Here is a 13765-nt window from a genome sequence, read left to right as displayed (position 1 = left end):
TCAGTGTGCAACAGGAGACACTCCAACATCTCCCAGTGTGCCGTCCATTGCTGCATCTACGAGGTCACAGGTGCTCTATACAGAAGGAGAAGGGAATACATTTCCTTCTCCATGATCAGAGAGAAGCAGCTTGAATGTGCATGTGGCTTTGCCAGGATAATGGACATCGTCATGGTGCAGGACGCCATTGACTGCACCCACGTCGCTTTGCGGGTACGCATAACAATTCTCAGGTATTCCATAACCGCAAAGGTTACCACTCACTGTGCAGTTGATGTGCGATCACACATGCCGAATCCTCACCGTCAATGCCCGCTATCCTGGTAGCAGCCATGATGCAGTCATCCTGCGCCAGACCGGTGTGCCGGCTCTCTTCCAGCCAGCAGACAAAGACTTTCCGCTCTCCACCTGGCTCATGACTCCCTTCTGCAACCCCAACACTCCTTCCCAGCACTCACATAATGCGAGCCATGCTGCCACCTGGAATATCATTGAGCAGACCAAACTGAGCGGGTGTCCTTTTTCGTTGTCGTCTGCTGCATGTTGCACAACTTGGCCATTATGAGGGCGCAGCCATTTTCACCAGGCATAGCTCCACCACCTAGGAAGAGGAGGTGGAGGACGAGGACCAGACAGAGCAGGAGGGGGACGAGGAGGAGTAGAATGTGCAGGAGGAGGACGAGGAGGAGGAGCAGCAACAGCAGCGACGGAGGTGGCTGCCACTCAATCTGCGTTCTGCAAGAGCAGTCCGTGACCACCTCATCAGACTTCCGTTCCAATGAATTCCAGCCCACATCCCAGTTGCTCTGCACGTCCCCATCAGCACCTTATTTCCCCATCCATACCACAGCCCCAAAACTGAAATGAGAGACAGCACCAAATATACAACATTCTAATTAAAATTTATCTCATAACATTCACCACAATTATAAACAACAATTACATTTACAAATCAAATGTGAAAAACCTTATATCCCCTCTTAACACTGGCTTTACCTATTCTACTGCTCCTTCATAGTGTGTGCCCTGTGTCTGCAATACAGCTGGTAGAAGGCTGTTGAGTGTCAAGGTCAGAGACAACAGATGGCCTTGCATGACACCCTTGACCAGCTGTGGGCCTCGAAGGCCTGGCTGCAGACAGCACCACCTCAGGCTGGTTGGATGACGGGCAGTGATAAGTGCAATGGTGGACTGGCAATGATGAGCTCAGGAATGTTGTCATCCTGAGAGAGGATAGCAGGTTCCTGCTCCACTAATGCACCGTCAGTCCCCCAGGGCAACACCTCAGCATCCCTCCCAATCTGCTGGAGCACAGATTGGTGGTCTGCTGAGACACTGTGAGATCCCCGGTCAACTGTGGTGGACCCAGCGGTGATGGCAGCAGTCAGAGCACGGTGGCAACCAGCTGAGACTGCATCAGAGCAGTCTGAGCTTCGATGCCAGCAACGATTGACTGCGTTACAGCACTAAGCTGAAGTGTTGCTTCCGCCAGTGCCGCAATAGAACCTGCCACATCGCCCATGACACACGTCCCACGGTCTCTCTGGGAGTCAACCATCGTCTGCAGACTGGAAATGATGGGCTCCATGATGTGCGCAGAGCTCTGTGCAATGTTGGAGGCAAACTCCTCCACTCTCCTTACCATTGCCAAATGGCTCTCTGGCACCCTTGCCATTGCACCGTCCATGTCGGAGTGCATAGCAATCACCTTTGTTGTGAACGCAGCCCCATCGAGGTCTTCATCTGAGTCGTGTGCAGCTGAACTCACCCGCGATCTCTGCCTCTGGGGATCTGACTACCGAGCTACCCTTTGCCCTTGCTGCAGCCGTTATGCTCCGGTGCATCACCCAGTGTAGACCCCTCTACTGAGCTAAACTCTTGTAGCGTGCAGTGCAGATGAGAGATGCAGTCACGTGGTACTTGGGTCCTCCTGCTCTTCTCCTTCACTATCATCAGGGGCCTCAGAGACAGGCTGGGCATCTGCTTGGTGGTTATCATTGTCCGATTGAGGGACTGCAAGGACATGAACATCACCCACGCCATGATAGGAGCCGATGACTGCTGGACAGATCTGTTCCGTCACCAACATTAATATAGCCCCAAAGCGGCAACGGCAACAGAAGCAATGCCGCAGAAAAATCAACGCCAGGATACTCAAAGACTCAGTTAAGAGAGCCCTATACAGCCAGCGCCTCACTGCCAACTTGGCGAACCTTGATGACCCCGAGACGAAGAGTGCCCACAGCATCTGCCTGGTCTGCCCTCAAGGCCCTCATAACCAGCGCCTATGAAGAGACTCTTGGTCACTCAACCGGAAACACCAAGACTGGTTTGACGAGAATGACCAGGAGATCCAGGAGCTAATAAACCGTAAGCGCAGTGCATTTCTGAATTTAAAGCAGCAACCCAATTCGGTAGCAGCAAAGCAGCACTACAGACGGCCGAGGTCCAACAAAAGACCCGCTCCCTAAAGAATAGATGGTGGGTGGAGAAAGTACACGAGATCCAGCAGCTGGCTGACAGCTATGACGTGCGAGGATTCTTCACCGCAGTCCACCTACGGTCAAGCACCCAAGGCTCCACCCGTTGCTGGCTAAGAATGGGGAGACAGAGGCAGTCAGGGCTCACTGGAAGGAGCACTTCAAAGATCTCATTAATTGAGACTCTGCCTTTGACGCAAGTGTCCTCAACTCCATCCCACAGCATGCTACTCACCACCATATCAACAAAACCCCAGCCCTGCATGAGATGGAAAAGGCCATCCGTTAGCTCAGGAGCAACAAGGCATCAGGAGCAGATGGAATCCCCGCCGAGGCACTAAAGTATGGCAGAGAGGTACTACTGGCATGAATGCATGACCTCATCTCTCTTATCTGGAAGGAGGAGAGCATACTGGGAGATCTCAGGGATATCGTAATCATGATCATCTTCAAAAAGGGGGACAAGTCCGACTGCGGCAACTACAGAGGAATCTCTCAGTTATCGGCCACTGGGAAAGTCATCGCTAGAATCCTCCTGTGGCTGAAGTGCTCCTCCTAGAGTCACAATGCGTATTCCGTCCACTAAGGGGTACAACGGACATGATCTTCACCGCGCGACAATTACAAGAGAAATGCAGGGAACAGCATCACCCTTGTACATGTGGATGTTGTGTATTTGGACTTCCAGAAGGCATTTGACAAGGTCCCACATAAGAGGTTGCTGCACAAGATAAAAGTTCACGGGGTTGGGGGTAGTATATTAGCATGGATAGAGGATTAGCTAACGAACAGAAAACAGATAGTAGGGATAAATGGTTCATTCTCGGTTTGGCAATCAGTAACCAGTGGGGTGCCACAGGGATCAGTGCTGGGATCACAACTATTTACAATCTATATTAACGACTTGGAGGAAGGGACTGAGTGTAACATAGCCAAGTTTGCCAACGATACAAAGATGGGAGGAAAAGCAATGTGTGAGGAGGACACACAAAATCTGAAAAGGACATAAACAGGCTAAGTGAGTGAACAAAGATTTGGCAGGTGGAGTATAATGTTGGAAAGTGTGAGGTCATGCACTTTGGCAGAAAAAAATCAAAGAGCAAGTTATTATTTAAATGGAGAAAGATTTCAAAGTGCTGCAGTACAGCGGGACCTGGGGGTACTTGTGCATGAAACACAAAAAGTTAGTATGCAGGTACAGCAAGTGATCAGGAAAGCCAGTGGAATCTTGGCCTTTATGGAAAGGGGATGGTGTATAAATGCAGGTAAGTTTTGCTACAGTTGTACAAGGTATTGGTGAGGCCACACCTGGAATACTGCGTGCAATTTTGGTTTCCATATTTATGAAAGGATATACTTGCTTTGGAGGCAGTTCAGAGAAGGTTCACAAGGTTGATTCCAGAGATGAGGGGGTTGACTTATGTGGAAAGGTTGAGTAGGTTGGGCCTCTACTCATTGGAATTCAGAAATATGAGAGGTGATCTTATCAAAACGTATAAGATTATGAGGGGGCTTGACAAGGTGGATGCAGAGAGGATGTTTCCACTGATAGGGGAGACTAGAACTAGAGGGTATGATCGTAGAATAAGGGGCCGCCCATTTAAAACTGAGATGAGGAGAAATTTCTTCCCTGAGGGTTGTGGATCTGTGGAATTCGCTGCCTCAGAGAGCTGTGGAAGCTGGGACATTGAATAAATTTAAGATAGAAATAGACAGTTTCTTAAACGATAAGGGGATAAGGGGTTATGGAGAGCGGGCAGGGAAGTGGACCTGAGTCCATGATCGGATCATCCATGATCTTATTAAATGGCGGAGCAGGTTCGAGGGGCCGTATGGCCTTCTCCTGCTCCTATTTCTTATGTTCTTATGGCCGCCTTTGACCTCACAAAAGCCTTTGACACTGTCAACCGTGAAGGTCTATGGAGCGTCCTCCTTCGTTTCAGCTGCCCCCAAAAGTTTGTCACCATCCTCCGTTTGCTCCAGGACGACATGCACCACAGTCCCAATCCATGTCCGAACCAGGGTCAAGCAGGGCTGCGTCATCACGCCAACGCTTTTCTCGATCTTCCTCGCTGCAATGCCCCATCTCACTCAACAAGCTCCCCGCTGGAGTGGAACTAAACTATCGAACCAATGGGAACCTGTTCAACCTTCGTCGCCTCCAGGTTAGATCCAAGGTCGTCCCATCCTCTGTCTTCTAACTACAGTACACGGACGACGCTTGCGTCTGCGCACATTCAGAGGCCGAACTCCAAACCATCATCAACATCTTCACCGAGGCATACGAAAGTATGGGCCTTACTCGAAACATCCGGAAGACAAACGTCTTCCAATAACCTGACCCTGCCTCACAGCACTGCCCCTCCGCCCCGGTCATCAACATCCACGGCACGGCCTTGGACAACGTGGGCCATTTTCCATACCTCGGGAACCTACTATCAGCAAAGCAGACATCGACGACGTGGTTCAACACCACCTCCAGTGTGCCAGCAGTCTTCGGTCGCCTGAGGAAGAAAGTGTTTGAAGACCAGAACCTCAAATTTGGCACAAACTTATGGTCTACAGGGCAGTAGTGATACCCGCCCTCCTATATGGCTCAGAGACAATAGATACCTCAAAGTGCTGGAGAAGTACCACCAGCGCTGCCTCCGCAAGAACCTGAAAATCCACAGGGAGGATAGACACACCAACGTCAGTGTTCTCGATCAGGCCAACATCCCCAGCATCAGTGTACTGACCACACTCGATCAGCTCCATTGGGCGAGCCACATCATCCGCATGCCTGACACGAGACTCCCAAAGCAAGTGCTCTATTTGGAACTCCTACAGGTGGGCCGAGGCAATGTTTCAAGAACATCCTCAAAGCCTCCTTGATAAAGTGCAACATCCCTGTGGTGTATGTAGCACAAAATTCACTGACTCCACACGGCCTGGTGTTGATATAACTGCTGTGACCTTAGTCCTTTATTGTGTAACTCCAGAGTGCCTCTCAGGTGTGGTGGGCAGCCTTTTATACTCTGTCTTGCAGATACTTTCAGGTCTCCCACCTCAGCACCCTCTGTGGTGCACCATTGTACTTATACATTTAATGTACCTAGACAATACCCATCTTAGCAGAAGTGGCTCCCTGGACTCGATCAGTCACAGTCCCTGTGAGCTGTGAGTCCCTCCATACTTGCTGTCGCATCCGCTGCTCTGGCTCGCGTTCTCCCGAGTCACGCCAGCCGCCGCAGCAGCCTCTGCTCCCACCGTTGTATCCGCACTTGCCGCCCCTCCTGCGGCCGCCATGGCCGTCCCCTCCTGCGGCCTCCATATCTGCCTCGCCTACGGCCGCCGTGGCAGCCACCATCGCAGCCGCTACTGCCGCCCGACTTTTCCTCTGGGTGGGCCCCCCAGATCCGTCGGCCATCGATGGACCTCCTGCTCATCGCTTGCAGCGCCCCGCCAGTCCGCACCCCAGCAATCGGTCCGCACCTGCAAACTTGCTCTTCCAGGGTCTGCTCGTCTGTGGAGGCTGAGGCTGCAGAATTGCTTGAGGTCAGGAGTTCTGGGCTGCTGTCGCCTGTGTGTGGATTTAGGCTGCAGCTCCAGCTCGGTCGACGCTGCTCTTTGGGAACCTGGGGAGCAACAGTCTGTGGAAGAATGAAGTCTTCCCAGCTCCCACGGACCTTTCCCATCCATCTTCTGCCAAGAAGCGTCAGCCCTTCGCCTGCAATGGCCCACAAAGGTAAACCGTGCATCTCGACCCCGTGAGATACCTGCACATCCGCTCTGCCAAGAACAGGTATCAATTCCTTGGTGTAGATACGCAGCTTTGCCATGACCGGGACCAGCTTGGGTCGTGCGGCTGGGTTGACCCACAGTTTATCGAAAGTCCTCTGACTCATCAACGACGGACCCGATCCCGTATCCACTGCCGTACTCACTGGGAGTCCATCAATTTTTACTTCCATTATCACTGGGGGCGAATCGTCGGTACACGTGTACAGTCCCAACACCTCATCTTCTTCTACCTGTTCCTCGCTGAACAGTGGATCATCCACCATCTCCTCAGCCACATGGTGAGTCCGATTTCTTTTACACATACGCTGAAGGTGGCCTTTCAGGTGGCAGGTATTGCACGTATACTCCGCAAACCTGCACCGGTGAGCCCCATGGCTTCCTCCGCAGCGCCAGCATGGTGCTGCTTGATTGGCCCCCCTCAGCGGACTCTGAGTTCCAGGACCCCGAGGTCCGTGCTCTCTGCCCCGGGCAGAACCATGTTCTGCAGTTTTGTCCGTGGAGGGCGCAATCCTGTGGACAGTGCCTGCCGGGTTCGAGACTGTGTGGATCATTTGCTTGGTGCTGCAAGTTGAGGTCATATCTGCCCGGCTGATGGTGATGGCTTTTGTCAGAGTGACTGTGGATTCCGTGGCTAACAGCTTGTGAAGGAGGCCCTCATGGCCAATCCCCATAACAAAAATGTCCCGCAATGCCTCGTCAAGGTGTGCGCCAAAATCACACGGTGCCGCAAGTCTCCTGAGGTCCGCAGCATATTTGGTGACTTCCTGTCCCTCAGGTCTGCAGTGATGGTAAAATTTGTACCGGGCCGTGAGGATGCTCTCCTTCGGTTTCAACTGGTCACGAATGAGTGCGACCAGCTCCTCATTTGACTTGTCCCTGGCGCTCGCGGGTGCCAACAAATCCCTGACGATCGCCACAACTGGAAAGCAATATCGCCTTACGCTTCTCTCTCAGTGCGTCCGTGTGCCCCGTCAGGTCGTTTGCTGTGAAGTAGTACTCGAGCCTTTCCGTAAAGGCCTCCCAATCATTGTCCACAGTAAAATCCTTTAGCGAGCCCAGAGGAGCCATGGTTGCATGGAGTTCGTCCGCGTCCTCGTTGCCAATGTGGTGTATGTAGCACACAAATCACTGACTCCACATGGTCTGGTGTTGATATAATTGCTGTGACTTTAGTCCTTTATTGTGTAACTCCAGAGTGCCTCTCAGGTGTGGTGGGCAGCCTTTTATACTCTGTCTTGCAGGTACTTTCAGGTCTCCCACCACAGCGCCCTCTGTGGCGCACCATTGTACTATACATTTAATGTACCTGGACAATACACAACAATCCCCACCGGCATCTGGGAGTCCCTGGCCCAAGACCGCATTCAGTGGAGGAAGAGCTGAGCACCTCGAGTCTCGTCATCGAGAGCATGCAGAAACCAAATACAGATAGTGGAAAGAGCGTGTGGAAAACCAGACTGCCCACCCACCCTTTCTTTCAACCACTGTCTGTCCCACCCGTGACGGGCACTGTAATTCCCGTATCGGACTGTCCAGTCACCTGAGAACTCACTTTTAGAGTGGAAACAAGTCTTCCTCGATTTCAAGAAACTGCCTCTGATGATGATGCTGGTTATCTGAAAGCATAAATGGCACAAGAATCGCGTTAAGCTGAGTGCAGGAGGGCAGGAATGGAGCAAGGAATGCAGACAGTATTAGGAGCTGGAAAGTGATAAAGCCTTTTGGTGTGAGAGGAAAATGGGATGTGAAAAGGAGAGGGGATAAAGATACCCAGCGGGGTCAACGTCGCCGACAGCCATGGGGCCCACCACCTGCTGCCCAATGAGCCGCAACACTCGCTCCTTGAGGTCAGACAGCTGTTGGAGCTGAGGTTCACCCCCACTTTTCCTCTGCTGCTCCCTGCGATTGTGTGCCATCTTGGCCTGCAAAAGAATGCATGTGAGTCAGAGTCCAGCTATTTGTCTGCGAGATATTCCCATTGTCGTTGAATAGCTGTGAATGTCGGCAAGACATGAGATGAGGATGTGAGTCTGAGTAGCTGCACATGTTTGGTGTGGGGATGGTAGTTTGCGCAGTGTGAACAGACAGAGGTTTCGAGGCTGGTAAGTAGGAGCTGTGAAAGCATGTATTCACCTTGACCAATGAACTAAGGTTGCTGAATTTCTTCTGGCACTGTGAGAAGATTCATTGAATGACAGTGCTGACCAACACCTCCTCTGCCACTTCCCTCCACATGGCCCTGAAGATCTCCAAAGGAGCGTTTCCCTCCTTTGTTCGACTGCCCCTACCAATGCCTCCAATGTTACGTCATTAAAACGATGAGCTCGCTCCCTTACAGCTGGATTAGCAGCAGCCAAAGCAGAACGTTCTTGCAGTACCTCTCGGGTCTCCTTCAGATGCAGCACTGGTGAAATTGAGCAGCTGCAGCTTTATATGACCTCCCTTTAAGAGCTGAAATGAGCCAGTGTGAAGAATTGAAGGATGATTGTCACCTGAAATTGAGTAGCGCTCTGGTGTTAATGCCCCTGAAGTGCGCCACTGAGGTCATTAGCGCTTGATTTACCGCCCCCCCCCACCCCCTTTCTTCCTGGGGTGTTAAATGCAATTTAGAAGATTCCTTTGCGCCTAGTGCTAAATTTTCAAAATTGAAAAGAAACCACCCCAAATGGGACACTACTGAATTTCTTCCCCATGGAACCAAGGTGTTCAGATACAGATTAGCTATGAACTAATTGAATAGCGGAACAGACTTGAGGGGATGAATGGCCTACTCCTCTTCCTATGTTCCTCGAAGGAGCCCATTTGGCCAATTGTAACTGTTATGGTGCTAGATCTTCAACTAGAGCTATGTGATTTAGCTGCTTTTCATGCATATCTTTTTATGTTCCTTTGCAAATTTTTATTCGATTCCATTTCATACAATGGTATAGTTTCTCCCTCCATAGTCACTTATGGCAAAGTATTGCATGTTCTAACACTCTGTAAAAACATTTCTCAGTGTACATGACAAATATGAAAGTAAAAACAAAAACAAGTTTAAAATGATCCTTAAATTAAAATGAATCTTTAAGTTCTTTAATGTGTGATAATCAGAATACTCTGGGTATGAGGACTCTGCCCAATGGACATACCTAAACTCTGTTATTCGTTCGTTGTCAAGTCAGTTAACTCCATATTTCACCCCTTCCTCATACATCCTGTAAATCAGAGTTGTCTGTGTCGTCATTTTTATTTGGATCCAGTCTCCACATGCACCCCAAACTAGCAAGACTCCATCCAAGTTTCTCTCTGCCTGTCTGTGGTTTTGTTCCCCAGTTGCTTAAATGCATTTATAGAAAATGGTACAAAATCTACAGCTGATTGTGCTGCAGGCAACAAGGTTCAGCAGATGTAGTGGCGTTAAGGGCCAAGCGTGCATGGTGTTAGCATGAAATTATCTAAAAATATTTTTGTACGTTCTGATATAAGAATATAAGAATATGAGGAAGACATATTGTCTAACTATTGTATATATGCTAGAAGCCAAACAGTATCTCAGTACTTGCTCCCTTCTCTGCCCCAACCATTAGCTGACATTTGCAATGTCTGCAGATGTGTTAACTCCTGAAATTGAATGTTTGCTGTGTTCCATCAGCGATGTTGGAGCTAACTTCAACACCAGAATCGATAAGGACACAAACTTCTGGGGAGGCGGTAGAGAAAACCAACTCCAGCGGCACCCTGCTCCTGACAAAATGCCTAGAACATGACCTGGTCATCACCAACACCTTGTTCCGTCAGAGGGAAAAGTACAAGGCATCATGGCAACACCCTCGCTCCAAGCACTGGCACCTGCTCGACTACGTCATCGTCTGAGCGAGGGACTGCAAGGACATGCGCATCTCCCGCGCCATGATAGGAGCCGATGACTGCTGGATGGATCACTGCCCAATCCGCTCCATCATTAACATCAATATAGCCCCAAAGCAGCGATGGCAACTGAAACATGCTGCAGGAAAATCAATGCTGAGACACTCAAAGACCCAGTTAAGAAAGCCCCAACAGCCAGCGCCTCACTGCCAACCTGGCGACCACCGATGACCTGGAGACGCAGAGTGCCCACAGCGCCTGGTCTGCCCTGAAGGCCTCCATAACCAGCGCCTGTGAAGAGACACTCGGTCACTCAACCAGGAAACACCAGGACTGGTTTGACGAGAATGACCAGGAATCCAGGAGTTAATAAGCCGCTAGCGCAAGGCATTTCTGAACCTAAAGCAGCAACACAATTCGGGAGCAGCAAAGCAGCTCTGCAGGTTTGTTGAAGGCCGAGGTCCAACATTAAACCTGCGACCTAAAGAATAGATGGTGGGTGGAGAAAGCACAGGAGATCCAGCAGCTGGCCGACAACCATGACATGCGAGGATTCTTCAGCACAGTTAAGACCACCTACAGCCCCAGCACCCAAGGCCCCACCCCACTACTAGCCAAGAATGGAGAGGCACTCATTAAAGACACGAAGGCTGTCATTGCCCACTGGAAGGACTTTGAAAACTCCTTAACCGATACTCTGTTTTTGACGTGAGTGTCCTCGACTCCATTCCCCAGCATGCTACCCGCCACCATCTCAGCAAAACCCCAGTCCTGCACGAGGTAGAAAAGGCCATCCGTCAGCTCAAGAACAAGGCATCAGGAGCAGATGGAATCTTCGCCGAGGCACTGAAGTATGGCGCATTATCGGCATGAATGCATGACCTCATCTCTCTCATCTGGAAGGAGTAGAGCATGCCAGGAGATCTCAGAGATGTCGTAATCGTGACCATCTTCAAAAACGGGGACAAGTCCGATTGCGGTAACTGCAGAGGAATCTCCCTGCTGTCGGTCACAGGTAAGTCATTGCAAGAATCCTCCTCCTCAACCACGATCTCCATGTGGCTGAAGAGCTCCTCCCAGAGTCTTAATACGGATTCTGTCCACTAAGCGTGACAACTACAAGAGAAATGCAGGGAACAGCATCAATCCTTGTACATGGCCGTCTTTGACACTGTCAACCGTGAGGGACTATGGAGCGCCCTCCTCCGTTTCGGCTGCCCCCAAAAGTTTGTCACCATCTTCCGCCTGCTCCACGATGACATGCAAGCCATGATCCTGACCAACGGATTCACCACAGACCCAATCCACATCGGACCAGGACAAGCAGAGCTGCGTCATCGCACCAACACTCTTCTCGATCTTCCTCGCTGCAATGCTCCATCTCACTCTCAACAAGCTCCCTGCTGGAGTGAAACTAAACTATGGGAACCAATGGGAACCTGTTCAACCTTTGCCGTCTCCAGGCTAGATCCAAGTTCATCCCATCCTCTGTCATCGAACTACAATATGTGGACGACGCTTGCGTCTGTGCACACTGAGGCCGAACTCCAAGCCATCGTCAACACCTTTACCGAACGTGCAAACAACGTGGACCATTTTTCATATCTCGGTAGCCTACTATCAGTAAGGGCAGACATCGATGACGAGGTTCAACACTGCCTCCAGTGTGCCAGCGCAGTCTTCGGTCGCCTGAGGAAGAGAGTGTTTGAAGACCAGGACCTCAAATCTGACACCAAGCTTATGGTCTATAGGGCAGTAGTGATACCTGCCCTCCTATATAGTTCAGAGACGTGGACTGTATACAGCAGACATCTCAAAGCGCTGGAGAAGTACCACCAGCGCTGCCTCTGCAAGATTCTGCAAATCCACTGGCAGGATAGACGCACCAACGTTGGCGTTCTCGCTCAGGTCAACATCTCCAGCATTGAAGCACTGACCGCACTCGATCAGCTCCGTTGGACGGGCCACATCGTCCGCATGCCCAACACGAGACTCCCTGAACAGGCGCTCCATTTGGAGCTCCGACACAGCAAGTGAGTCCCAGTTGGGCAGAGGAGATATTTCAAGGACACCCTCAAAGCCTCCTTGATAAAGTGCAACATCTCCACCGGCACCTGGGAATCCCTAGCCCAAGACTGCCCTAAGTGGAGGAAGATCATCCTGGAGGGCGCTGAACACCGAGTCTCATCACCAAGAGCATGCTGTAATCAAGCGCAGACAGAGGAAGGAGCATGTGGCAAACCAGGCTCCCCACCCACCCTTTCCTTCTACCACTGTCTGCCCCACCTATGGCAGAAACTGTAATTCCCGTATTGGACTGTACAACCACCTGAGAACTCACTTTTAGAGTGGAAGCAAGTCTTCCTCGATTCCGAGTGTCTGCTTATGATGATGATGATGGAGCTAATTCCCAACCTTCACACCTGGAAAGTTGGCTATTGGCCCGAACATCAATGTTTTCTTTACAAATACTCCTTAATCATTTTGGACTTCTGAGAAGAAGATTCCATTCATGGGCTGAGGGGGAATGAAAATATTTGCCATTGCTGTGTACTTACATGAGGCCTCAGTTAGTGTTAACTCAATTGCTGTTTCCAATTATAATGTTTGATGAAAATCGGGGAGCCCATTACAATACAACCCACTCATTTCCTTGTACAGTCAGCATTTGTAGCAAGACATTTATGAAATGTTGTCTGTGTCACTTCATCTAAACCTCGCTCCGTAATTTTTATTAGAAAATGTCATATCCTACAACTAAAAACTTATACATGTACTAAAATAACAAAGGTGAATATTTACATAATCTGCTGGGTGAGCAAGCGCATAACCTGTCGATGACACCAGAACGTAAAACTGAGCGGGAACGCAACGCGGCCTAGCGAGAGGCTGGCAGTCTGGGAGCGGCAGTGGGGAGACCAAGCGAATTATAACGAATGCTGGTCGACCTCCCGATCAAAATGGCCTGCTGTCCAGCTGGTAAATTGGGCGGCAAGGTGCCATTGCTGAGGACCAGCAGGAACAGTCCCCCGTGTTAAGGTAAGTGATCAGGAAGAGGTTCCAATAGGAAATGTGGTCATGGGAGGGGCAGACAAGCCCAGGGCACTCCTGCGCCTCGTGACCCACTAAGACATTTTAGCTTTCTGTCCCTGAATCCACTTGCTGACAGCTTTAACCTGGTGTGAAAGTCACCAGTTACTGCCCCCATTCAGGCCTTGGCAGTTGGGCTCTGATGGAGTCACTGGAGCCTGATCTGCACATTTAAAGAAGGACCCTGCCAGCTTCAAGCTTGCTGTCAACCAAATTGGAGCGGGAAGCCAGTGGTAAATTCCCCTTTCTATTTTAACTGCCTCCCCGCTCAGTTTCCACAGATCGGGGATTAAAATTTACTTCTTTTTGTAAATGACATACTTGGGCTGGAATTCTCCCAGCCCCGAGCATGCAGATTTGTTGGTGGGTCAGCAGTAAAAATCACCAAAATTGCCTGTGCGTCAGGAACCCACCATCATTCTGCTGACTTCCGCATTTAACAGGGTGCATTTCCCAGCGCACCACGGACCCACTTGGCAGAGGCATTGAAGCACTTACATGCTTGTTGAGAGATCCTTAAGAGTTTTTTTTAACAGCAGGTTTTGGGTTTAACTTCTTGAGCA

At 50.4% G+C, this 13765-nt stretch overlaps 1 protein-coding gene across 2 annotated transcripts in view; it reads left to right on the top strand.

The window, feature by feature from the left end:
* fbxl7 (F-box and leucine-rich repeat protein 7) overlaps positions 1-13765 on the top strand; it is a 772156-nt gene that overhangs the window by 302020 nt on the left and 456371 nt on the right. The gene's annotated exons all lie outside the window — the stretch shown is intronic.

This window comes from Pristiophorus japonicus, chromosome 5, assembly GCF_044704955.1.
Source record: "Pristiophorus japonicus isolate sPriJap1 chromosome 5, sPriJap1.hap1, whole genome shotgun sequence".
NCBI lineage: Eukaryota > Metazoa > Chordata > Chondrichthyes > Pristiophoridae > Pristiophorus > Pristiophorus japonicus.
The sequence above is the reverse complement of the archived record's forward strand: the minus strand, read 5'-3'. Positions and strand labels throughout refer to the sequence as shown.